Source organism: Scyliorhinus torazame, chromosome 5 (assembly GCF_047496885.1).
Source record: "Scyliorhinus torazame isolate Kashiwa2021f chromosome 5, sScyTor2.1, whole genome shotgun sequence".
NCBI classification, from domain to species: domain Eukaryota; kingdom Metazoa; phylum Chordata; class Chondrichthyes; order Carcharhiniformes; family Scyliorhinidae; genus Scyliorhinus; species Scyliorhinus torazame.
In genome coordinates, this window is record NC_092711.1 from 287,311,111 (window position 1) to 287,337,416 (window position 26,306).

General features: G+C 52.9%; 1 long non-coding RNA gene across 1 annotated transcript; it reads right to left on the bottom strand.

Moving 5' to 3' along the window:
• Window positions 1-1,512: 1,512 nt before the first annotated feature.
• On the bottom strand, window positions 1,513-26,229 carry LOC140422795 (uncharacterized). The gene is made up of 2 exons (XR_011947611.1): window positions 26,127-26,229; window positions 1,513-1,791 (listed from the first exon to the last, which is right to left on the bottom strand). It is a non-coding gene; the product is annotated as an uncharacterized lncRNA (long non-coding RNA).
• Between the last annotated feature and the right edge of the window lie 77 nt (window positions 26,230-26,306).

Genomic DNA, 26,306 nt, shown 5'->3' on the forward strand with positions numbered 1-26,306 from the left:
AGGGATAGGGGGGGGCTGGCACTACCGAGCCTAAGTGAGTATTATTGGGCTGCTAATATTTCAATGGTGAGTAAGTGGATGGGAGAGGAGGAGGGAGCGGCGTGGAAGAGATTAGAGAGGGCGTCCTGTAGGGGGACTAGCCTACAGGCTATGGTGACAGCCCCATTGCCGTTCTCACCGAGGAACTACACCACAAGCCTGGTGGTGGTGGCTACACTGAAGATTTGGGGACAGTGGAGACGGCATAGGGGAAAGACTGGAGCCTTGGGGGGGTCCCCGATAAGAAACAACCATAGGTTTGCCCCGGGGGGAATGGATGGGGGATATGGAATGTGGCAAAGAGCAGGAATAACGCAACTGAAAGATCTGTTTGTGGATGGGAAGTTCGCGAGTCTGGGAGCGCTGACCGAGAAATATGGGTTGCCCCAAGGGAATGCATTCAGGTATATGCAACTGAGGGCTTTTGCGAGGCAACAGGTGAGGGAATTCCCGCAGCTCCCGACACAAGAGGTGCAGGACAGAGTGATCTCAAAGACATGGGTGGGGGATGGTAAGGTGTCAGATATATATAGGGAAATGAGGGACGAAGGGGAGACTATGGTAGATGAACTAAAAGGGAAATGGGAAGAAGAGCTGGGGGAGGAGATCGAGGAGGGGCTGTGGGCAGATGCCCTAAGCAGGGTAAACTCGTCGTCCTCGTGTGCCAGGCTAAGCCTGATTCAGTTTAAGGTATTACACAGGGCGCATATGACTGGAGCACGGCTCAGTAAATTGTTTGGGGTGGAGGATAGGTGTGCGAGGTGCTCGAGAAGCCCAGCGAATCATACCCATATGTTTTGGTCATGCCCGGCACTACAGGGGTTTTGGATGGGGGTGACAAAGGTGCTTTCAAAAGTAGTGGGGGTCCGGGTCGAACCAAGCTGGGGGTTGGCTATATTTGGGGTTGCACAAGAGCCGGGAGTGCAGGAGGCGAGAGAGGCCGATGTTTTGGCCTTTGCGTCCCTAGTAGCCCGGCGCAGGATATTGTTAATGTGGAAAGAAGCCAAGCCCCCGGGGGTGGAGACCTGGATAAATGACATGGCAGGGTTTATAAAGCTAGAGCGGATTAAGTTCGTTCTAAGGGGGTCGGCTCAAGGGTTCACCAGGCGGTGGCAACCGTTCGTCGAATACCTCGCAGAAAGATAGATGGAATGGAAAAAAGGAAGCAGCAGCAGCCCAGGATCGGGGGGGGGGGGGGGGGGGGGGGAGGAGGAGGAACCAGAAGGACTCTCAGGGTTGTTAATATATACTGTATAATATGTATAGGTCGTTGCGACAGATAATTATATATTGGACTGTTAAATTATATTTTTGGAGAGTGTTACTTGTGATAAGGCAGTTGCCAATTAGGGTCAGTTTTCATTTTTGTTATTTATTATTTATTCATTTTTTGTTTATAAAATAGGTCATTGTTATTTGTGTTATAATATTGTGTAAAGGATGCACAATGTACTGTGTTGGTTGACCAAAAAGTTTCAATAAAATATTTATTAAAAAAAACTATGGCCGGAATACAACGGTTGTTGTGATACACTTTTCCCACCGGCAACGCACCCCGGCCAAATTAAGGCATTAAGATTTACCAGATATCACACCGTATTGGGCCATGCGGCAAAGCTGAGCAGCAAGCAGGTCAGCACCTTGTTCTATGCGATGGGGTGGCTGTAGAGATGATATATTGATCAGGCAACAGATCGATGCAGGAAATGGATTGGATGATGAAATCCAAAAGCACTCAATGCCTCCTTCAATCTGCAAAAGAATACAATTGTCGAGCGGGCTAAATTTTACAAGCGTACCCAATGATAAGGATAAAGTATTGATATATTCATAATGATTCTTAATCTATAGAAATTCCAGTAATATCACTGCAAGGCACCCACTGGGATATATTTCACAGGACTTCTCCCGCCCTCTCTCTCAACAATGGAAATCCATAGGGGCGGCACGGTGGCGCAATGGTTAGCACTGCTGCCTCACGGCGCCGAGGATACGGGTTTGACCCCGTCCCCGGGTCACTGTCCGTGTGGAGTTTGCACATTCTCCCCGTGTCTGCGTGGGTCTCACCCCTACAACCCAAAGATCTGCAGGGTGGGTGGATTGGCCACGCTAAATTTCCCCTTAATTGGAAAAAATGAATTGGGTACTCTAAATTTCTATTAAATAAACAATGGAAATCCAAGGATTGTAACAAAACCTTGCTTTCTGGAAAAAACAAACACTTCTCTCGGGTGGTTAGAGGTTGCTCACTTTCACAGGTCTGTACAAGCATAGCACACTCTTCAGGATATAATATGTCCTCCTCTCTCATACAGCTTCCAATCTTTCCTTAAATACCCTTTCTTTCCAACTTTAAACTGATTGCTCTTAACTTTCTTTGGAAGTTCCCGTTTCCAGAATATAACATTTTTCATGTTGTCTTATGACCATTACTTTCAGGTAAGTACAAACTTAGTAACTTAAGACCATAAGACATAGGAGCAGAATCGGCCACTCGGCCCATCGAGTCTGCTCCACCATTCAATCATGGCTGATATTTTCTCATCCCCAGCCTCCTGCCTTCTCACCATAACCCTTGATCCCCTTATTAATCAAGAACCTATCTATCTATGTCTTAAAGACACTCAGTGATTTGGCCTCCACAGCCTTCTGCGGCAAAGAGTTCCACAGATTCACCACCCTCGGGCTGAAGAAATTCCTCCTCATCTCAGTTTTAAAGGATCGTCCCTTTAGTTTGAGATGGCGTCCTCTGGTTCTAGTTTTTCCTACAACTTGAAACATCCTCTCCACGTCCACTCTATCCAGGCCTCGCAGTATCCTGTAAGTTTCAATAAAATTCCCCCTCATCCTTCTAAACCCCAACGAGTACAGACCCAGAGTCCTCAACCGTTCTTCATACGACAAGTTCTTCATTCCAGGGATCATTCTTGTGAACCTCCTCTGGACCCTTTCCAAGGCCAGCACATCCTTTGCTTTATTCATTTATAATCTTTGCCAGTTGTAAATCTTCCTTTTATTTATTTTTGAAATTCAACAAATAAACACAAACAAACCTTCTTTATCTCCGCATGCAAATTTCCGTCCATTATTTACTTGTATCCCATCTTAGCTTTACTCATCTCCACTTCAAATGCCTGCTTTTATAGCTAACACTTTTGATGTTTTAAACTTTGCAGTCTGATTGTCCTCAGTTTAATTAAATTAGTCACACATACAAACATAGTAGCACGGTAGCACAGTGGGTAGCACTGTTGCTTCACAGCTCCGCGGACCCAGGTTCAATTCCCAGCTTGGGTCACTGTCTGTGCGGAGTCTGCACGTTCTCCCCGTGTCTGCGTGGGATTCGCCCGGGTGCTCCGGTTTCCTCCCACAAGTCCCGATAGATGTGCTGTTAGGTAATTTGGACATTCTGAATTCTCCGTGTACCTGAACAGGCGCCGGAATGTGGCAACTAGGGGCTTTCCACAGTAACTTCATTGCAGTGTTAATGTATGCCTACTTGTGACAATAAAGATTATTTAAAAATATATATATATATAAACCTCATAAATCTGCTTCATAGTATCCCACATTAATATTGGAAAGAAATTATATTTCTGTTCAGGAACGACAAATGTGAATTCTCAGAGCCAACTATAACGTTTCTTGGGCATATTGCAGAAACAGTTTGTGTCAAAATTGATTCACAGAAGACAAGTAATCAAGGAGTTTGCAGCTTCTAGCAATGTGACTGAGCTCTAAAAATTCATGACTATGGCAAACCAAGTTGGAAAGTTTTTGACCAACCTAGCGGTTGGCAATGAGTTACTACGTCAGCTGTTATGTCAAGACAATTCATGCAGCTGGGAGGAAGTGCAACAAAAGACTTTTGAGAAAATCAACGTGACATTGATATCACTTGATATTTTAGCTCACTATGAGCCAGAGCTAATCACTATTATTACTGCAGATGCATCTTCTACAGGATTAGGAGCTGTACACTTCCAGGTACAGACAGAAAGAAAGCATAGAACAGTTTATTATGCATCACATTCACTGGCAGAGACTGAACAGATGTGCAGTGGTATAGAAGGATGCATTAGCTGCTGCATAGGCTTGTGAAATGTTTGCAGATATATTCTTGGTCTCCACTTCAGGACAGAGACAGACCACAAACCCTTAGTGACATTCTTAAATTCTAAGGAGTTAGCAAAAATGCCTCCACAAGTACAATAATTCAGACTGAGGATGATGAGGTTTGATGCTAAGACAGAGTACGTTATGGGAAATCAGCACACCAGAGCAAATGCTTTGTCCTGTACCCCAGTGACAAGACTTGAACAAGGTGGTACAGGCCATGTCAAAAAAGTAAAAGACTTTGCATCCACAAAAAATACAACTCGGCTCGCAATAATTCAGTAACTGAATAAAATCAGAGATTCTCAGAAATCTGACGAAGAATGTGGTCAGATCAGAGAGTCTGTGTCAAAGGATGACCAGCATACGTACCACACAATCCAATACTCAGAGTAAACTATGAGCAGAGAGGGCAACTCAGTGTAGTTAATAATTAACTCACCTATGACGAGAGATTGCGCATTCCAAGAGTTCTGAGACTCAACGTAATGAAAAGATTGCATGAAGAACATTTGGGTGCCACAAAATATTGAGCCAGAGCAAGATATTCAATATGGTGGCCAGGTCTTTCAAAGTCATGAATAGAGATGACATCAAACTGTATTACTTGTGATATACGTCTTCAGGGGACAAGAAAATTGTTGATGTCATCTTCCTCCCCATCAAGACCATGGGAACATCTTGGAATGGACCTCATTAAACACAGAGGTGTTCTTAATTGTTGTAGACTATTACTCAGGATGGATAGAAATCAAGCAACTGCAGGAGTACAGTGAAGGCATAACTAAACTGGAACAATGACATCCAACTTATACTTATGAGCTATCATTAAACCCCACTCCAAAATGCTTTATCACTATGTGAACTCCAATTGGGAAGACTGAGAAATCAAATACCCATCTCCCACACACAATTGTGCTGCGAGCATAAGCTGATACAAAGGAAGTATGAGGATGGGTATCATTCCAGCAGATGTGGAAATATTACAATCATCACAGGGCATGCAACCTACCACATCTCCAACCAGGAGAGCTGGCTTGGATCTGAGCCATGTTTGCTATGAACAAGTGTTTGAAGGGGGGCATGGCGTGCAGTGGTTAGCACTGCTGCCTCACGATCCCGGCCCCGGGTCACTGTCTGTGAGGAGTTTGCACATTCTCCCCGTGTCTGCGTGGGTCTCACCCCCACAACCCAAAGATGTGCAGGGTAGGTGGATTGGCCACACTAAATTGCTCAATGATTGGAAAAAAATAATTGGGTACTCTAAATTTAAAAAAAAATGTTTGAACAGACACCACATCCTTGGTCCTACCTCATTTAAACCGAAAATTGTGTGGTGAGATTGAACATACAAGCAATAGTTGTCACATAGAAAAAACCTTCTTCACAGTTGAAGCAATCATCTAGCCAACTGAACAGATCAGAGGTGCTGCAATCATCATCAGATCCAGATGGCAACTAGATTCATAAACCTGAGTCTTCTAAAAATTCTCGTTCTTCCCAGCAGAATCTGAGAGATCACGTGCAGGACTCAAATCACCAATCTCCTCCAAAGGAGGTCTTCCAGAGGACCTATTTGGGTAGAACAGTGAAATACCCACAGCAGTTGTCTCAAAACGTAAATCAGACTTGGGGGAGATTTAGTACAATGGGAGAATCACAGATTTGGGATGGGGCAAGGGAGATGTAGTATAAGTGGTAAACTTTGCAGACTTCCGATGATGACGTTGGGCTAGGCAGTCGCACGTCAGGTGGCTTTCCTCCCCCAGGATCCATAAAACGATCACTTTTTAACAAAATTCGCAAACAATCGCACGGATTTGTTCCGCGAATGCAATGAAGACGGGGCACGAAAGAAGGAGAAAGAAAATGACAGGAAAAAGCCTGTCCAGGGATCGCACGGAGACCAGAAGTGGAAGGGGTCTGGAGCAGAGGCAATCTGATGAACGGACCAGCGCACGAGGCAGCGGAGCGCAGGTCTCGCCACAGTGAAATACAACAACAGCTAAGAACAAAACCCTCTCTCACCGGGAGGGAACTGGACGGCATCCCTCTCAGAGGCACTGAAAGAGCACTGTCAAGAAATTAAAATGGACATACAGGCCGCGGTGAAAGATATGGTGGCTGAAACCCTGGTACAAATACAGATTGCTCTGAGTAGGGCCGAAAAGAAACTGGAGGCCCAAGAAGCCATCATCAAGGACCTTGAAAGAGCTGCAACCAATCAAACTGATCGGATCGTGGCACTGGAAAAGGAGGTTGCGAGACTAGACGCGACGCAGGGGAACCTGAGGGAAAAGGTCGAGGACCAGGAAAATCGGTCAAGGAGGCAGAACCTGCGGATCGTGGGCCTACCAAAAGGAACCGAAGGCAGAGACCCCATGAACTACGTGGCCCAAATGCTGGGCAACGTGGTGGGAAAGGACCAGAAATAGACAGGTCCCGCCGATCGCTACGACCGAAACGTAAGGCCGGGGAACAACCAAGGGCCATCATTGCCAAGCTACACCAGTACCAGGACTGGGAAAGAAACCCTGTCCTGGGCCAGGCAGTCCAAGAACTGCAGTTGGGAAGGACACAGACTCCGAATTTATCACGACATTGGGGCTGACCTGGCCAAGCGCAGGGTGGAATTCAACAGGTCGAAAGCAGCGCTGTACAAGAGCGGCGCACGCTTTGGAATATTTTACCCAGCTCAGGGTCACATACCAGGGAAAAGAACACTTTTTTGCGGCTCCGGCTGAAGCAAATACGTTTGTCGCAGAGTGCGAGCTGGGGCAGCAACAGCAAGAGAGGCGGTGAAGGGCCCCAGGCAAGTACGCGGCAGCAGCCCAACAAGGGGGGGATGGAGGGGCGAGGAGGTGGAGATAAGAACCTCTCCCTTCCCCTCCCCTCCAACACATCCCGATGGATGAACAACGGGCTGCCACCCGACAGACCGCCACAGGCCCTATACGTGCAGACGAGGGCAGCAGCAGAGGGAAAGTGGAGGAACAAGCGGGACAAGCGTAGGGTAAGGTGGGGAAAGAACAGACAAAAACCACAGAGAGTGGGCAGGAGGAGAATGGGACAGTAACTTCCGGGAGCAGGGTCACCATACTAGTGGGAAATCTGACGCCGGGAGCATGCAGCAGATAGAGGTCGCGGCTAACCCCAACGGGGGGGGGGGGGGGGGGGGAGAACGCCTGGCAAGGGAGGGGGAGGGGGGAAATAAGCAGCGGGGCCAGGGAAGCGGGGGGGGGGGAAGAGAGCTGGGGGATGGGGGACAGAGGGGGGAGACAATGGAAGAGGGGGGAAGGGGATGGAAAGGGGGTGTCATGGGGAAAGAGAAAGTGACAGGAACGGAGTGAAATGGATAACATGGCTCCATAGGGCCGCAACCAGGGGCCCGGGACAAAGAAGCGCTGCAGATAACCACCCAGAACGGTCTCTGGGCAAAGGGAGATCCTGGGGTATAGGGGCCTACCCATGTCACGGATCCAGAGTCCTCACCCACCTAAGAAACATGAGAGCCGACATGGTCTTCCTCCAAAAGACACATCTGAGAGAGCAGGACCGACTGCTGGGTGGGACAGACCTATCATTCCTGCTACGGGACGAGGGCCGGGGGGGGGGCAGTAGTAATCCTGACAAATAAGAGGACAATGTTTAAGGTGACGAAGACGGTAAAGGACCCAGGGGGACGGTATGTCATGTTCAGCTGTGCCCTAGACGGGGCATCGATAGTTAACATGTACGCTCCCAACCGGGACAACACGAAATTCATTAAAAAGACCATGGCGGAAATCCCCGACATAGCGACGCACCGACTGATCAAGGGGTACAGGACCTGGGGACAGACAGGTCGAACTCCAAAACGGGGAAGACCTTGAACATGGCGAAGGAACTTGGCCGCTTTATGGAGCAGATGGGGACGTTGGACCCATGGCGATTCACCCACCCAGAGGAGAAGTTGTCCTCCTTCTTCTCCCCAGTACACAATGTATATTCAACGATTAACTTCTTTGTGGTCGGAAAATTGGTGCTCCCAGGCCTGGTCAAGGCGGAATATTCCACAATCGTAATCTTCGACCACGCTCCACATTATATGGACAGGGGATTGGAGACAGGCAGTGCCCAATGCCCCACATGGAGGTTGGACACCGCCCTATTGGCCGACAAGGCTTTCAGCGAGAGGATATAGCAGGCCATAGCTGAGTATAGGAAAAACAACCAAAACGGGAAGGTCTCACCCTCCATGTTCTGGGAGGCACTAAAGTCCTTGATGAGAGGGGAAATTATCACCTTTAAAGCGTGAAGGGATAGAGAGAGGAGAGAGCGGCTAGGCAGCAGCTGGTCGACTCCATGCTGGAGGTAGACTGTAAATACTCCGAGGCCCTGACTGTAGAGCTCATGGCAGAGAGGAAAAAGCTACAAATGGACTTTGACCTGCTCTCCACGAGGAAAGCAGTGCACCAACTCCGGCACGGGGGAACCCTATACGAATAGAGACAAAGCCAGCCGCCTGCTGCCGTACCAGCTGGTAAGCAGGCAACCACCATAGAAATCACACAAATTAGGGACAACAGAGGCACGCTAGAAACAGACCCAGACTTAACAAAATCTTTGAGGACTTTTACCGGGGACTCAGCGCCCCCAGCAGGAGACTCTGGGATGAAACAGTTCCTCGATGGACTAGACATGCCAGTCGTGGGGGAGGACAGAAATTGGGGCCTGGGAGCACGGTTGGAACTGGGAGAGATCATGGAGAGTATTAGCTCCATGCAGGCAGCGAAGCGCCGGGACCAGACGTGTTCCCGCCGGACCTCTACAAAAAATTGCACTGGCCCCGCAGACACGCTGGCTAGGGGCAAACTGCCACCTACGCTAGCACAAGCCTCAATCTCGCTAATACCTAAGAAAGTCAAAGAACCGACTGAATGCAGTTCAAACAGACCCAACTTGTTACTAAACATAGAGCCAAAATATGATCAAGATCCTAGCCAAAATGCTAGAAGATCGTGTACGAGAGGTGGTTGCAGAGGATCAAACGGGCTTTGTCAAAGGTAGACAGCCAACATCGAACATCTGCTGAATGTGATCATGACGCCATCGGGGAGAGAACACCTGAGGTGATCGTCGTCTCCCTAGAAGCAGAAAAGGCCTTTGACAGAGTCGAGTGGAAGTCATAGAGGTGCCGGAGTGGATCGGGCTCTGAACAAGATATACCTCATGGGTGAAGCTCCTGTACAACGCTCCCATGGCGAGCGTACGGGCAAACAACACCAGCTCCCAGTAGTTCCAGCTGCACAGGGGCACCAGGTGGAGATGCCCATTGTCCCTGCTGTTCGCCCTAGCGATCGAACCATTAGCGATCACACTCCAAACAGCAAAGAACTGGAGGGGGATCCAAAGGAGGCAGAGAGCACAGAGCCTCGCTCTATGCGGTGACCTGCTCCTCTACATCTTGGACCCACAAAGCAGCATGGAAGATATCATCGCGCTCCTGAAAGAGTTTGGTGCCTTCTTGGGCTACAAACTCAACATGAGCAAAAGGGAGATTTTCCAAGTGAACCTGCAAGGGGGAGGGGCAGCACTGGTGGGACTGCTGTTTAAACAAGCCCAACACAAATTCCGCTACCTGGGGATCCAAGTCGCTCATGACTGGACGGGGGGTCCACAACTGGAACCTGACCAGTCTGACAGAGGAAGTAAAAAAAGTACCTTCAGAGGTGGAACACACTCCCACTCTCCCTGGCGGGGAGAGTACAGACGATCAAAATGAATGTACTGCCCAGGTACCTCTTCCTACTAAGATCCATCCCGATCTATATCCCCAAGGACGTTTTTAATGCACTGAACAAATTAATCATGGCGTTTGTATGGGGGGGGAAAAAATGCTATGATCACAAAGAAGGCCCTACAGAAAACAAAATCCAAGGGAGGGCTAGCCCTCCCAAACCTACAATATTACCACTGGGCAGCGTCACCAGAGTGATGGGATGGATAAAGGAGCCAGAAGCCGAGTGGGTGCGCGCGCAGGATGCCTCCTGCAGGGGGGACCTCGCTCTGGACCCTCGCCAAGATGGCACTACCATCTCTACCCAAGAAAAACTCCAGCAGCCCAGTAGTGGTAGCCACCCTCCAGACCTGGAACCAACTACGACAGCAATTCAGACTGACCGAAATGTCTGACAAAGCCCCCATCGGCAATAACCATAGGTTCTCGCCAGCACTCACTGACGTCACCTTTAAAAAGTGGAGACAGGACGGGGGGACACTGACAGTCAGGGACCTATACACGGACGGTAGGATCACAACACTGGATGAATTGACGGAGAGATTCCAGCTAGCAAAGGGCAACTGACTCAGGTGCCTGCAGCTTAAAAATTTCCTTCGCAAGGAGACAAGAACATACCCGCAACCATCATGACAGACACTATTAAGAGGAACGACTGGACGCAGACATTCCAGGCAGAGGGCACTGTAGTGACATGTACAAACGACTGATAGAGAGGGCCGACACCAAACTGGACGCGATAAGGAGGAAATGGGAGGAAGACTTGGGGTGTGAAATAGGGTGGGGATTCTGGAGTGAAGCACTGCTCAGGGTCCACTCCATCTCCACATGCGCGACGCTGAACCTAACGCAGTTCAATGTGGTTCATAGAGCCCACTTAACAAGAATTCGAATGAGTAGGTTCGTCCCGGAGGTGGAGGATAGATGTGAACAGTGCCAAGGAAGCCCGGCCAACCACACCCACATGTTCTGGTCTTGCACCAGACTTGCTGGGTACTGGACAGCCTTCTTCGAGGCAATGTTCAAAGTGGTGGGGATGATGGTGGAGCCATTGCTGAAAGTGGCGGTCTTCGGGAAGAGCAGGCACTTGACGTCTCAGAAGGGATTTGTGAAGGGCAGGCACTTGACGTCCAATATTAGACGGCTTCTTAATGTTATAATGATGCCAGCTGAGGGACGTGAGGCTGAGGTGGTAGTAGCCATGGACGTGGAGAAGGCTTTCGACCGGGTGGAGTGGACATACTTATGGGATATTTTAGGCAGGTTTGGGTTTGGGCAGGGATTTGTGGACTGGGTCCGGTTGTTGTATCAGGCCCCGGTGGCAAATGTGAGAACCAACTGAACCTGGTCAGAATATTTTAATCTTGGGAGAGGGACAAGGCAGGGATGCCCGCTCTCCCCATTACTGTTTGCCCTGGCCATCGACCCTTTAGCAATGGCCCTTAGAGCATCGAGTGCGTGGCGGGGGACAGTTGGGGGTGGGGGGGGGAAGGGGGAGTCCCACAATGGGAGGAGTCGAAGGAGAGGCGGGAGTGGCCGGGGTCAGCAGGAGCACAGGGTTTCTCTCCATGCAGATGACTTGCGGCTCTATTTTACAGACCCGGTGGGGAGGATGACCAAAATCATGGAGGTACTAGGAGAATTTGGGCGATTTTCAGGCTACAAGTTAAATACGGGAAAGAGCGAGATGATTGTGATCCAGGCACGGGGGCAGGAAAGGAGACTGAGGGAGTTACCTTTTAAAGTGGCGGCGGGGAGTTTTAGATATTTAGGGGTTCAAGTGGCTAAAGAGTGGGGGCAGCTCTGCAAGTTAAATCTGGGCAAAGTGGTCGACCAAATGAAAAGGAATTTCTACAGATGGGACATGCTCCCGTTAACTCTAGCAGGAAGGGTCCAGACGGTGAAGAGGACAGTCCTCCCAAGACTGCTTTTCTTTTTTCAATGCATTCAGATTTTTGTCCGAAAGGCTTTTCTTAGAAAAATAAACGTGGCGATTACAGGTTTTGTGTGGGCGGGGAAAACCCCGAGAGTAAAGAGGCACTCCTGGAGCAGGGTCGCGGAGAGAGGTGCCTGGCCCTCCAAAGCTTTATTAATTATTACTGGGCGGCCAACATATTGATGGTCAGGAAGTGGGTAGTGGGGGAGGGGTTGGCCTGGGAGCGAGTGGAAGCGGCATCTAGCAAAGGTGCGAGTTTGGAGGCTTTACTAACGGTATCCCTGCCGTTCTCGCCAGCTCGGTACTCTACAAACCCTGTGGTGGTGGCACCACGAAGAGTGTGGGGGCAATGGAGGCAGCACATGGGATTGGAGGGGACGTCAGTGTGGTCTCCAATTAGTTTTTTTAATAAATAATTTTTATTGAGGTTTTCACAAAATATCAACAACAAAATGTAAAAGGAACCCGATCGAATTAAATACAGAACAAAATAAAACAACCCCGTGCTCCCCTACCCCCTATACATAAATAATAAATTAACACCCCGAATTAACACATAGCAAATATATACACCCCCTCAGATCCCCCCGTATAGACAGAAAAAATTGAACCCCCCCCACCTCGGTTGCTGCTGCTGACCATTGTCTACCATTCTGCCAGGAAGTCCAAGAACGGCTGCCACCGCCTGAAAAACCCTTGCACCGATCCCCTTAAGGCAAATTTCACCCTCTCCAATTTGATAAACCCCGCCATATCGTTGATCCAGGATTCCACGCTTGGGGGCCTCGCATCCTTCCACTGAAGGGGAATCCTTCGCAGGGCTACCAGGGACACAAATGCCAGAATACCGGACTCTTTCGCCTCCAGCACTCCCGGCTCCCCTATAACCCCAAATATTGCGAGCCCCCAGCCCGGTTTGACCCTGGATCCGACCACCCTAGACACTGTCCTTGCTACGCCCTTCCAAAATTCCTCCAGCACTGGGCATGCCCAGAACATATGGGTGTGGTTTGCTGGATTCCCTGAGCACCTAACACATCTGCCCTCTGTGGCACCATCGATAACACACGAGGACTAGAGAAACTCAATCGAGGCTTTATTGAGCAGACTTGTTCCCCAGCAGCTCAGTTACAGAATGCAGCTGCTGGGAGAAACCGGGTTCTTATACCCCGCCTTTCTGGGTGGAGCCCAGTAGGCGGCAGAACCAATCAGGACCCAGTATCTGTCCACCAATAGCCCCTCGGCATCATGGTGTACCGTATTACCCCTAATACATACCACCACATTCATCCCTTGTTAAAAAGGAACCCGGCGGGGTGGTGGATGGTATGGTGGTAGGGGTTTACAGGGTCGGTATGGTGCCTTAACCATTTAACTATATACAACAATGCCGCTTTTACTGGGCCACTGAATTATTTACATCTTAAACCGATTCGATGAGTCGAGAGGGTGCCCTGGTCGCCCTTTCCGATCATCTCAGCCTGGGTGGTGGTGGTGCTGGCTTGGGTCCGGTCGACTCTGGGAGCATCGCACTGTCCATCCCTGTTTCCTTACTCCTTGGCAGGCCTGGGAGGAGAACCGATCCCCCTGGGAAGGGGGTGGCTGTGGGGTGCCGCACCGGAGGGAGTGAGGGGGTGGTGATTGGTGTTGGGGGTGTGTGGGGAGCTCCGGCAGGCGCCAGGTCCCACAGAGAGACCGTGTCCTGTCGGCCGTCTGGGTACGCCACGTAGGCGTACTGCGGGTTTGCATGGAGGAGATGTACCTTTTCCACCAGCGGGTCTGATTTGTGTGCCCGCACATGTTTCCGGAGCAGGATGGGTCCCGGGGCTGCCAACCAGGTCGGAAGTGACGTCCCAGAGGCGGACTTCCTAGGGAAGACAAGGAGGCGCTCGTGAGGCGTTTGGTTAGTGGTGGTGCACAGCAGGGACCGGATAGAGTGAAGGGCATCCGGGAGGACTTCCTGCCAGCGGGAAGTTGGGAGACTCCTAGACCATAGGGCCAGTAGGACGGTCTTCCAGACAGTTCCGTTCTCCCTCTCTACCTGCCCGTTCCCCCGGGGGTTGTAGCTGGTCGTCCTGCTCGAGGCTATGCCCTTGCTGAGCAGGAATTGACACAGTTCGTCACTCATGAAGGAGGACCCCCTATCGCTATGGATGTAGGCGGAGAAACCGAACAGGGTAAAGATGGTGCAGAGGGCTTTAATGACCGTGGCCGCGGTCATGTTGGGGCAGGGGATGGCGAAGGGGAAACGGGAGTATTCGTCAACCACGTTAAGAAAGTACGTGTTGCGATCGGTGGAGAGAAGGGGGCCTTTGAAATCCAAACTGAGGCGTTCAAAGGGACGGGAAGCCTTTATCTCAGGTACGCTCTATCTGGCCTGAAAAAATGCGGTTTGCATTCTGCGCAGATTGGGCAGTCCCTGGTGACTGTTCGGACCTCCTCGACGGAGTACGGGAGGTTGCGGGCCCTTTATAAAGTGGTAGAAACGAGTGACCCCCGGGTGGCAGAGGTCCTCGTGGAGGGCTTGGAGAGGGTCCACTTGTGCGTTGGCACATGTGCCGCGAGATAGGGCATTGGACGGCTCGTTCAGCTTTCCGGGACGGTACAAGATCTCATAATTGTAGGTGGAGAGTTCGATCCTCCACCGCAGGATCTTGTCGTTTTTTTGTCTTGCCCCGCTGTGCATTATCGAACATGAAGGCTACCGATCGTTGGTCAGTGAGGAGAGTGAATCTTCTACCGGCCAGGTAATGCCTCCAATGTTGCACAGCTTCCACTATGGCTTGGGCCTCCTTTGCTCCTGAGGAATGGCGAATTTCTGAAGCGTGGAGGGTCCGGAAGAAAAAGGCCACGGGTCTGCCCGCTTGGTTGAGGGTGGCCGCCAGAGCTACGTCGGATGCGTCGCTCTCGACTTGGAAGGGGAGGGACTCGTCGATGGCGCGCATCGTGGCCTTTGCGATATCCGCTTTGATGCGTCTGAAGGCCTGGCAGGCCTCTGTCGACAGGGGAAAAGTAGTGGACTGGATTAGTGGGCGGGCCTTGTCTGCGTATTGGGGAACCCACTGGGCGTAATAAGAAAAGAAGCCCAGGCAGCGTTTCAGGGCTTTGGGGGAGAGGGAACTCCATGAGGGGGCGCATGCGTTCAGGGTCGGGGCCTATCACTCCATTGCGCACTACGTAGCCCAAGATGGCTAGACGGTCGGTGCTAAACACGCATTTTTCCTCGTTGTAGGTGAGGTTGAGGGCGTTAGCGGTTTGGAGGAATTTTCAGAGGTTGGCGTCGTGGTCCTGCTGGTCGTGGCCGCAGATGGTGACGTTGTCAAGGTATGGGAACGTGGCCTGCAACCCGTGCTGGTCAACCATTCGGTCCATCTCCCGTTGGAAGACCGAGACACCGTTCGTGACGCTGAATGGAACCCTTAAAAAGTGGTATAGCCGCCCGTCTGCTTCGAAGGCAGTGTACTTGCGGTCACCGGGGCAAATGGGGAGCTGGTGGTAGGCGGACTTAAGGTCCACGGTGGAGAAGACCTTGTACTGTGCAATCCGATTGACCATGTCGGATATAACAAACAAAGAACAAAGAAATGTACAGCACAGGAACAGGCCCTTCGGCCCTCCAAGCCCGTGCCGACCATGCTGCCCGACTAAACTACAATCTTCTACACTTCCTGGGTCCGTATCCTTCTATTCCCATCCTATTCATGTATTTGTCAAGACGCCCCTTAAATGTCACTATCGTCCCTGCTTCCACCACCTCCTCCGGTAGGTAGCGAGTTCCAGGCACCCACTACCCTCTGCGTAAAAAACTTGCCTCGTACATCTACTCTAAACCTTGCCCCGCTCACCTTAAACCTATGCCCACTAGTAATTGACCCCTCTACCCTGGGGAAAAGCCTCTGACTATCCACTCTGTCTATGCCCCTCATAATTTTGTATACCTCTATCAGGTCTCCCCTCAACCTCCTTCGTTCCAGTGAGAACAAACAGAGTTTATTCAACCGCTCCTCATAGCTAATGCCCTCCATACCAGGCAACATTCTGGTAAATCTCTTCTGCACCCTCTCTAAAGCCTCCACAACCTTCTGGTAGTGTGGCGACCAGAATTGAACACTATACTCCAAGTGTGGCCTAACTAAGGTTCTATACAGCTGCAACATGACTTGCCAAAGCGGATATGCGGGGAAGAGGGTACGCATCTAGCTGCGTGTACCTGTTGATGGTCTGACTGTCGTCTTCTACCATCCTCTGCTTCTCCCCGGTCTTCACAACTACTACCTGGGCTCTCCAGGGACTATTGCTGGCCTGGATTATGCCTTCCTTCAGCAGCCGCTGGACTTCGGACCTGATAAACGTCCGGTCCTGGGTGCTGTATCGTCTGCTCCTAGTGGCGACGGGCTTGCAATCCGGGGTGAGGTTCGCAAACAAGGAAGGCGGTTCAACCTTGAGGGTCGCGAGGCCGCAGATAGTCAGTGGGGGTATAGGGCCGCCAAATTTGAATGTTAAGCTCTGGAGGTTGCATTGGAAATCCAACCCCAGGAGGGTGGGAGCGCAGAGGTGGGGGAGGACACACAGCCGGTAATTTTTGAACTCTCTCCCCTGCACCGCTAGGTTTGCGATGCAGAACCCTTTGATTTCAACAGAGTGGGACCCCGCCGCCAGGAAAAATGTTTGGGTGCTTGGACGAATTACAAGGGAACAGCGTCTTACCGTGTCCGGATGAATAAAACTCTCCGTGCTCCCCGAGTCGATCAAACACGGCGTCTCGTGCCCGTTCACCAGCACCTTCGTCGTTGCTGTATGGAGCGTCCTGGGCCGCCACTGGTCCAGGGTCACCGATGCCAAACGTGGTTGCTGCATCTGGTCATTGTCTTCAGGCAGCGTGGAGGCGTCCACGCTGGGGTCCTTGCCTGTCAGCCAAGATGGCGACGTCCATGGATCGCACGCGGTCGGGGGTGGACAAAATGGCCGCTCCCATGGGTCGCACGCGGCCGGGGGTGGACAAAATGGCCACTCCCATGGATCGCACGCGGCACGCGGGTAACCAGATGGCGGCGCCCGTCCCCCCCTCGTGCCGTCCGGGGTCCAAAATGGCGGCGCCCGTTGGCCGCACATGGGTCGCTGGGGGGGGGGGGGTGAGTCCGTGGTCCCGTTTCTTCCCCAGAGATAGCGGCGACCCCACGGGACTGGCACACCGCTGCGTAGTGCCCCTTTTTGCCGCAGCTTTTACAGGTGGCCGAGCGGGCCGGGCAGCGCTGGCGGGGGTGTTTCGGCTGCCCGCAAAAATAGCAGCGGGGCCCCCCCGGGTGGTCTGGGATTCTGGCCGCGCACGCTTGCGGGGGCGGTGGGGGGTGCCGGGGGGGTTGATCGCGGCGGGGGTCCACGGAGCCCAAGGGGCTGTAGCGCGGTCGGGGGCATAGGCACGGGCATTTTGGGAGGCCACGTCGAGGGAGGCCGCAAGGGCCCGTGCCTCTGTGAGTCCGAGAGTCTTTTTCTAAAAGTCTCTGGCGAATTTGCGATGATGCCAAACCTGCTACATACGCGACTCTGATCAGGAGCTCCGTGTGTTCATTCGCCGTTACAGCTGGGCAGTTGCAGTTTCTTCCCAGGATCATTAGGGCATTGTAGAATTCGTCTAGCCCCGGGGATTTGTCGTCTCGTCGCGAGCTGATGGCGTGCATAGACCTGTTTGACGGGCCGAATGTAGGTCTCTTTCAGCAAGGTGATCGCCGCTGGGAAATCGTCCGCGTCCTCGATGAGCGAGTAGATTTCAGGACTCACCCTGGAATGTAGGACCTGCATCTTCTGGTCTTCTGTTGGGTCTGACGGGAGCCGTTCGGAGGTATCCCTCAAAGCACGCCAGCCAGTGCTTAAACGCCGATGCGGAGTTAGCTGCTTGGGGGCCGATTCGCAGGCACTCAGGGGCGATCCGGAGCTCCATATTCCTTTTTAAATCTGCTCAATAAATTGTGGCACCATCGGTAACACACGAGGCGAGACGTAGAGAAACTCAATCGGGGCTTTATTGAGCAGACTTGTTCCCCAGCAGCTCAGTTACAGAATGCAGCTGCTGGGAGAAACCGGGTTCTTATACCCCGCCTTTCTGGGTGGAGCCCAGTAGGCAGCAGAACCAATCAGGACCCAGTATCTGTCCACCAATAGCCCCTTGGCATCATGGTATACCGTATTACCCCTAATACATACCGCAACACCCTCACCATGTCCCGGTCATGTGTGCCCTGTGCAGCACCTTAAACTGTATGAGGTTGAGCCTCGCGCACGAAGAAGAGTTCACCCTCCCAAGGGCATCTGCCCACGTCCCCTCCTCAATCTCCTCCCCCAACTCCTCATCCCACTTACCTTTCAGCTCCTCCACCGAGGCCTCCTCCTCCTCCTGCATCACCAGGTATGTTGCCAAGATCTTCCCTTCTCCAACCCCCCCCCCCCCGAGAGCACCCTGTCCTGTACCGTGCGTGGCGGCAGCAGCGGGAATTCCACCACTTGCCGCCTGGCAAACGCCCTTACCTGTAGATACCTAAATTCCCGGGGGAGCCCGTACTTCTCCTCCAGCTCATCCAGGCTCGCGAACTTCCCATCCACAAACAGGTCCCCCAACCTTCTTATCCCTGCCCTGTGCCACCCCGAAAACCCTCCATCTATTCTCCCTTGGACAAACCGGTGGTTCCCCTGTATTGGGGTCCACACCGAGGCCCCCACTTCCCCCCTGTGCCGCCTCCATTGCCCCCAGATTTTGAGAGTAGCCGCCACCACCGGGCTCGTGGTATACCTCATTGGAGGGAGCGGCAGCGGCGCCGTTGCCAGCGCCTCCAGACTCGTACCCTCACAAGACGCCATCTCCAGCCTTTTCCATGCAGCCCCCTCCATCACCCACTTGCGCACCATCGCCACATTTGCGGCCCAGTAGTACCCACAGAGGTTGGGCAGCGCCAGCCCCCCCCATCCCTACACCGCTCCAGGAACACCCTTCTCACCCTTGGAGTCCGTCGCGCCCACACAAACCTCGTTATGCTCCTATTGACCCGCCTAAAAAGGCCTTCGGGATAAGAATGGGGAGGCACTGGAACAGGAACAAAAACCTTGGGAGCACCGTCATCTTGACTGACTGCACGCTACCTGCCAGGGACAGCGGCAACGTGTCCCACCTCTTAAACTCTTCCTCCATGTGCTCCACTAGCCTTGTGAAATTAAGTCTATGCAGGGCCCCCCAGCTCCTGGCCACCTGGACCCCCAAATACCTGAAGCTCCTCTCCGCCCTTTTTAGTGGGAGCTCGCCAAACCCCCTCTCCTGGTCCCCTGGGTGAACCACGAACTCGCTCTTCCCCATGTTGAGCTTGTACCCTGAGAAATCCCCGAACTCCCTGAGGATCCTCATTACCTCCGGCATTCCCCCCACCGGGTCCACCACATATAGCAGCAAGTCGTCCGCATAAAGCGACACTCTGTGCTCCTCCCACCCCACACCAACCCCCTCCAGTTCCTCGACTCCCTCAGTGCCATAGCCAGGGGTTCAATCGCCAGTGCGAAGAGCAGGGGGGACAGGGGAGACCCCTGCCTCGTCCTCAATGCAACCGAAAGTACTCAGACCTCCTCTTGGTTGTGGCCATACTCGCCATCGGGACCTCGTACAACAGCCTAACCCACCTGACGAACCCCTCCCCAAACCCGAACCTCTTCAGCACCTCCCACAAGTACCCCCACACTACCCTATCAAAGGCCTTCTCAGCGTCTATCGCCACCGCTATCTCCGCCTCCGCCTCCCCCTCCCTCGCCGGCATCATAATAACGTTCAGGAGCCTCCGCACATTCGTGTTCAACTGCCTCCCCTTCACGAACCCCGTCTGGTCTTTGTGGATAACCTGCGGCACCCAATCTTCAATTCTCGTGGCTAAGACCTTCGCCAGCACCTTGGCATCTACATTTAACAAGAAAATCGGCCTGTAAGACCCATACTGCAGGGGATCCTTGTCCTGCTTCAGGATCAAGGAGATCAGTGCCCGGGACATCGTCGGGGGCAAAGCCCCCCCTCCCCCTGCCTCATTGAAGGTCCTAACCAGCAACGGGCCCAACAGGTACACATATCTTTTGTAGAATTCGACCGGGAACCCGTCCGGCCCCAGTGCCTTCCCCGCCTGCATGCTCTCTAACCCTTTGGCCAGCTCCTCCAGTCCAATCGGGGCCCCTAATCCCGCCACCATTCCCTCCTCCACCTTCGGGAACCTCAATTGGTCCAGAAAGCGGCCCATCCCTCCCTCCTCCAGTGGGTGCTCGGACCGATACAGTTCCTCATAGAAGTCTTTGAAGACCCCATTGGTGCCAACCCCACTCCGCACCACACTCCCTCCCCTATCCTTAACTCCCCCGATCTCCCTAGCTCCGTCCCGCTTCCGAAGCTGATGCGCCAGCATCCGGCTTGCCTTTTCCCCATATTCATAAACCGCCCCCTGGGCCTTCCTCCACTGCGCATCCGCCTTCCTGGTGGTCAACAGGTCGAATTCGGCCTGGAGACTACGCCTCTCCCTCAACAGTCCCTCCTCCAGCACCTCCGCGTACCTCCTGTCTACCCTCGCCATCTCCCCCACCAGCCTCTCCCTCTGCTCTCTTCTCTCCTTGTGGGCCCTAATGGAGATCAGTTCTTCCCTAACCACCGCCTCCCAGACCATCCCCACTCTGACCTCCCCGTTATCGTTGGCCTCCAGGTATCTCTCTGCGCTTCCTCGGACCCGCTCGCTCACCGCCTCGTCTGCCAACAGCCCCACCTCCAAGCGCCACAACGGGCGCTGGTCCCTCTCCTCCCCCAGCTCTAGGTCTACCCAATGCGGGGCGTGATCCGAAATGGCTATCGCCGAGTACTCGGTATCCTCTACTCTCGCTATCAGTGCCCTGCTCATAATAAAAAAGTCGATCCGGGAATAGGCCTTATGAACGTGCGAGAAGAATGAAAATTCCCTAGCCCCCGGCCTTGCAAATCTCCAAGGGTCCAACCCTCCCATCTGGTCCATAAACCCCCTCAGCACTTTAGCCGCCACCGGCTTACTACCCGTCCTAGACCTGGAGCGGTCCAGTGCCGGGCCCAACACCGTGTTAAAGTCACCCCCCCCCATTATCAGGCCTCCCACTTCCAAGTCCGGGATCCGACCCAACATGCGCCGCATAAAACCCGCATCGTCCCAGTTCGAGGCGTACACGTTGACCAGCACCACCCTCTCCCCTTGCAGCTTACCATTTACCATTACATAACTACCACCATTGTCTGTCACAATGCTCGACACCTCGAACGACAGCCTCTTTCCCACCAAGATCGCCACTCCCCGATTTTTGGCATCCTTTTTGGCATCCAGCCCCGAATGAAACACCTGACCTACCCACCACTTCCTCAATCTTACCTGGTCTGCCACCTTCAGGTGTCTCTACTGGAGCATGACCACATCCGCCTTCAGCCCCTTCAGGTGCACGAACACCTGGGCCTGCTTAACTGGTCCGTTCAGTCCCCTTACACCAGGTTATCAGCCAGATCAGGGGGCTACCCACCCCCCTCCCCCGCCGACTAGCCATAACCCCATCTCGGCCAGTCACACGCCCACACCCCACGCCCGTCCCGTTCCCCACGACGGCAGACCCCCGTCCCAACCCCCTCTACTCGCTCCAGCTCCCCCTTGACCATACCAGCAGCTACCCGGTTCCCCCCCACCAACCCCCCTCCAGCTAGGACCCCTCCTAGCTGATTTGCTCCCCCCATTGCACTCCCGCAAGTCAGCTGACTCCTGCTGACCCCGGCCACTCCCGCCTCTCCTTCGACTCCTCCCATTGTGGGACTTCCCCTCCATTACCCATCAGCAGGCTCTCTGCCTCCCCCTTCCATCCCAAGCGCGGGAAACAACCTGCGTTTTCCCGCCCCGGCCCTTCCAGCCTTCAGCACGGGAAAAAGCCCGCGCTTTCCACCTGCCCGGCCCCGCCTCCTCTGGCGTAGCTCCTTTTACAGGCCCAGTCCCCTCACCCCCGACCTGGGCCACCCCCGACCTGGGCCTCCCCCTCCCCATCCCCCCTACTGGCCATCCACCCCTACTCCGTTTACTTGCCCCCCTCCAAGAGCCCACTCGACAGACCCAACTAAAACAGTGCCCAACCTACCCAAACCACCCACACCGAATCAAAAAGAAACAAGAACAAAGAACCCCCCCCCTCAAAATGTAGCACAACAACAACAATCGCCAACCACCCATCCCGACCCTCAGTTTGTGTCCGGCTTCTCGGCCTGAACAAAGGCTCACGCCGCTTCTCTCCTGACTATGGGTGACCCACAGTCGCGCCGGCTGCAGCATGCCAAACTTCACCCCCTTCCTGTGCAGCACCGCCTTCGCCTGGTTGTACCCGGCCTTCTTCTTCGCCACCTCCGCGCTCCAGTTCTGATATATTTGTACCTCCGCGTTCTCCCACCTGCTGCTCCTCTCTTTCTTGGCCCACCCGAGCACGCACTCCCGATCAGCGAACCGATGAAACCGCACCAGCACCGCCCGCGGCAGCTCGTTAGCCTTGGGCCTCCTCGCCAGCACTCTATGGGCCCCTTCCAACTCCAGGGGCCCCTGCTCCCATCAGCGAGTTTAACATGGTGACCACACAGGCCCCCACGTCCGACCCCTCCAGCCCCTCCGGGAGGCCCAGGATCCGCAGATTCTTCCGCCTCGACCGTTCTTCTCGAACCGTTCCTGCCATTTCTTGTGCAGCGCCTCGTGCGCCTCCGCCTTTACTGCTAGGCCCAAGATTTTGTCCTCGTTATCTGAGATCTTTTGTCAGACCTTGCAGATCACCGCCCCCTGGGCCGTCTAGGTCACCAGCAGCTTATCAATAGAAGCCTTCATCGGCTCCAGCAGGTCCGCTTTGAGCCCCCTGAAGCAGCGCTGAATAACCTCCTGCTGCTCCTGCGCCCACTGCATCCATGCTGCCTGGTCTCCGCCCGCCGCCATCTTGCACTTCTTCCGTCTCACCTTCTTTGGGTTCACCACCACTTTTTTAGTCGCCCCGCTCCTGGTCCAAGCCATACACTGTCGGGGGAATGTTGCAGTCTTCTTCCCACACCGGGAAATGTCGAATAAATTCCGTTGGGGGCCCTGAAAAGAGCCCAAAAGTCCGTTCCAAGCGGGAGATGCCGAACGTGTGACTTAGCTCTGCATAGCCGCAACCAGAAGTGATCTCCAATTTGTAACAATCACCGGTTTGTCCCGGGGAGGCTGGATGGGGGCTTCAGGAGGTGGCAGCAGGCAGGGATCAAGAGATTGGGGATTTATTTATCCAGGAGGGCTTTCCGACCTTGAAGGCACTAGAGGAGGAGTTTGAGTTACCGGGCGGGAATGGGTTTGGATACCTTCAGGTCCGGGACTTTGTACGAAGGTAGGTTCCAAGCTTTCCTCGCCTCTCCCTGAGGGGACTACAGGATGAGTGTGGTAAACACCACTGGTAACTCACTACGCGTATTACGGTACTGCCACTGTATTACAGGTACCACAGTAATCCCAGCCTGCTGGCTGCTCCCATTCTCGTTCCAGCTGCAGGAGGCTCAACATCTTGTGCAATAAAGCCTCAATTGTTTCACCATTCTCGTCTCGTGGTCATTGATGGTCCATCAATAAGGTGATGTCAAAAACTGGGGTTGGAGAGGGGAGGATTTTGGAGATATACAAGGAGCTGATGGAGTGGGAGGGTGCCCCGGTCAGGGAGGTGAAGCGGAAGTGGGAAAGGAGCTGGGAAGAGAGCTGGAAATGGAAAAGTGGTAAAAAGCCTTGAAGAGAGTCAATTCATCCTCGTCCTGTACCAGACTTAGCCTTATCCAGTTCAAAGTGGTCCACACGGCCCACATGATAGTAGCCCGGATGAGCAGGTTCTTTGACGAGGTGGAGGACAGATGTGGGTGGTGTGGGGGTAGCCCGGCTAACCATATACATATGTTCTGGGCATGTCCGAAGTTGAGGGGATTCTGGCAGGGATTTGCGGACATTATGCCAGAAGTCCTGGAAGGAAGGGTAACTCCGAGTCCAGAACTGGCAATATTTGGGGTATCGGATGATCCGGGGGCCAAGGGGGGGAGGGAGGCTAATGTCCTGGCCTTCTCCTCCCTGGTGGCCCGGAGACGGATTTTGCTGGGATGGAGGGACTCGGAGCCCCCGAAGTCAGGTGTGTGGGTCAGCGATATGGCAGGGTTTCTCAGCCTGGTCAGCTTGATCAGCCTGATCAAGTTCGCCTTAAGAGGATCAATTCAGGTGTTCACCCAGAGATGGCAACCGTTCATCGACTTCTTCAAAGAAAATTGAACGTCAACAGTAAGGGCTGGGAAGGGGGGGTGAGAAAACAGGAGGCATGGCAGTGTTAGATAAGGACAGGGAACTCGGTATACGGGTAATTAGGGAATCGGGCGGTGGTAGTATGAGACATTGTTTTTTAGGTTTTTTTGCGCGTGTCGGCCCACGCAGTTGTTTAAGAAATGTTAATGTGTTAAACTGAAAATTACAAATGCTTCAATAAAATATATATATTTTTTAAACGAGGTAGCCAAACCCAGCAGGAAAGGGGCAGCAGCGAAAAAGGGGGGAGGGGGATAAACAAAAAAAGGGAAGCCAGAAGGGGAGGAGATAAGGGAACAAAATGGGGGGGGGGGGGGGTAAGAGAGCACAGGGGAAGACAACGGCGGCAACTACATCAGCACGGCGAGAGAAACTAAGGAAAAACGGCAAAGCGAAACGAGCAAGGGCTGACGCCGATGCAACTGCACCGAAGAATGTAAATAGCAGTAGCAGGCGCCACCCAGGTGTCTCCTCCACCCTAATTCTGTAAAATGAAAGAGGGGGGGCAGGGGAACCTCCTGTCCTGTTACATATTTCCTAGATCTTTTGTGTTTTGATTAGCTATTTGTATATCTGTATTTATACCATGTACAAAACTCAATTAAAATATTTTTTAAAAAGTAGTTAATTTTAACTGGGTGATAGGCTACTGGGTCTGTATATGTCATGACAGGAAGTGTTGCAATGTCTCATGATCTTGCTTTCTCTTGTACAACCTCATGGTTTAAGCTATAGTCAGATGTTCAAGTAAACATTTGAGCATGATCTAACAAAAAAAAAAAAAGAGTCCGTTCTGGGCGGGAGCGTTCCCGGCGCTAACAAAGGCACTCTATTTTTTGGGCCTCAGCATTTCCTTATCTGAGGAGCTCCGCTTGTCAGTGCAGGAAGAGATGGTGCTCCAATCTCCCTCCCCGGATTCCCCGAACTCACCTGCTGGGAGGACCTTGAGGCCACCATATCCCACCTCAAAAGGGCAGGGCACTTCTGGGACCAATCTCTGGCTTGGGCAAAAGGTCTCTTGGGCACCTTGGCAGTGGCAGGCTGGCACCTGGGTACCGCCATGCCCAGAGATCAACCACCTGGGGACCACCATTCACCTGGAAGACCCCCCCCCCCCAAGTGCCGTTCTGCCTGATCGTCATTTGTGGGGCTTGGCAAGGCTGGTGGATCCCAGATGCCGGTTAGATCCAGTGTCGGCAGAGTTAAGTGAGCAGTTAAGCTCACTGAACTATGCAATCCTGGATCGCAAAGTCTTGCGAGATCTAGGGCGTAACGACCGTCGAGAATCTCGCAAGAGGCCTCTTGTGGGATCTACCAGCCGCGTTCCCGTTCCGATTCTGGCGGGACGTGGGCGGTAAATTGCTCCCGTTGTCTTTTCCTTATCTCAGCAGACTCTGTAAATATTCTGTGGTTGGCACAAAGAGATCACGGCGATTGTAACGATCTCTGGGGGAACGGGCCACCCTGGCTGCTTTGTTTTTCAGTCTGTGTGGCCATGGAGGAGGAGGAGGGTGCAAAATGTCCACCTCGGTGTTTAAGACCTTGGTAAGAAGTCTTACAACACCAGGTTAAAGTCCAACAGGTTTGTTTCAAACATTACCTTTCGGAGCACTGCTCCTTCCTCAGGTGAATAAAGAGGCACATACCTCTTCATTCATCTGAGAAAGGAGCAGTGCTGTGAAATCTAGTGTTTGAAACAAATCTGTTGGACTTTAACCTGGTGTAAGACTTCTTCCTGTGCTCACCCGAGTCCAACGCCGGCATCTCAACATCATTTAAGACCTTGTGCAGCCAGTGTGCACCGCTGGGGGTAGATGGGGCATAGGCTGGCACAGCCATGGTCATCTCAGTTCACTGTCCAACTTCCTTTGCTTAGTCGTTTCCTTTTTTTCAATTAGTTGAGTACCTTTTCAAACAGGGGCCCTTTAGTTCGGCCTTTTGTGTCCGTTGACCGACAGTGTCCAACACCCGTCACCGCTCCAGGACATCAACCGATTCCCCTCGCGCTCCACCCTCTGATTGACACGCCCTGTCTGGTGACGTCATCACAACCCTGCCTGGTGACGTCATAGCCCCGCCCCACCAA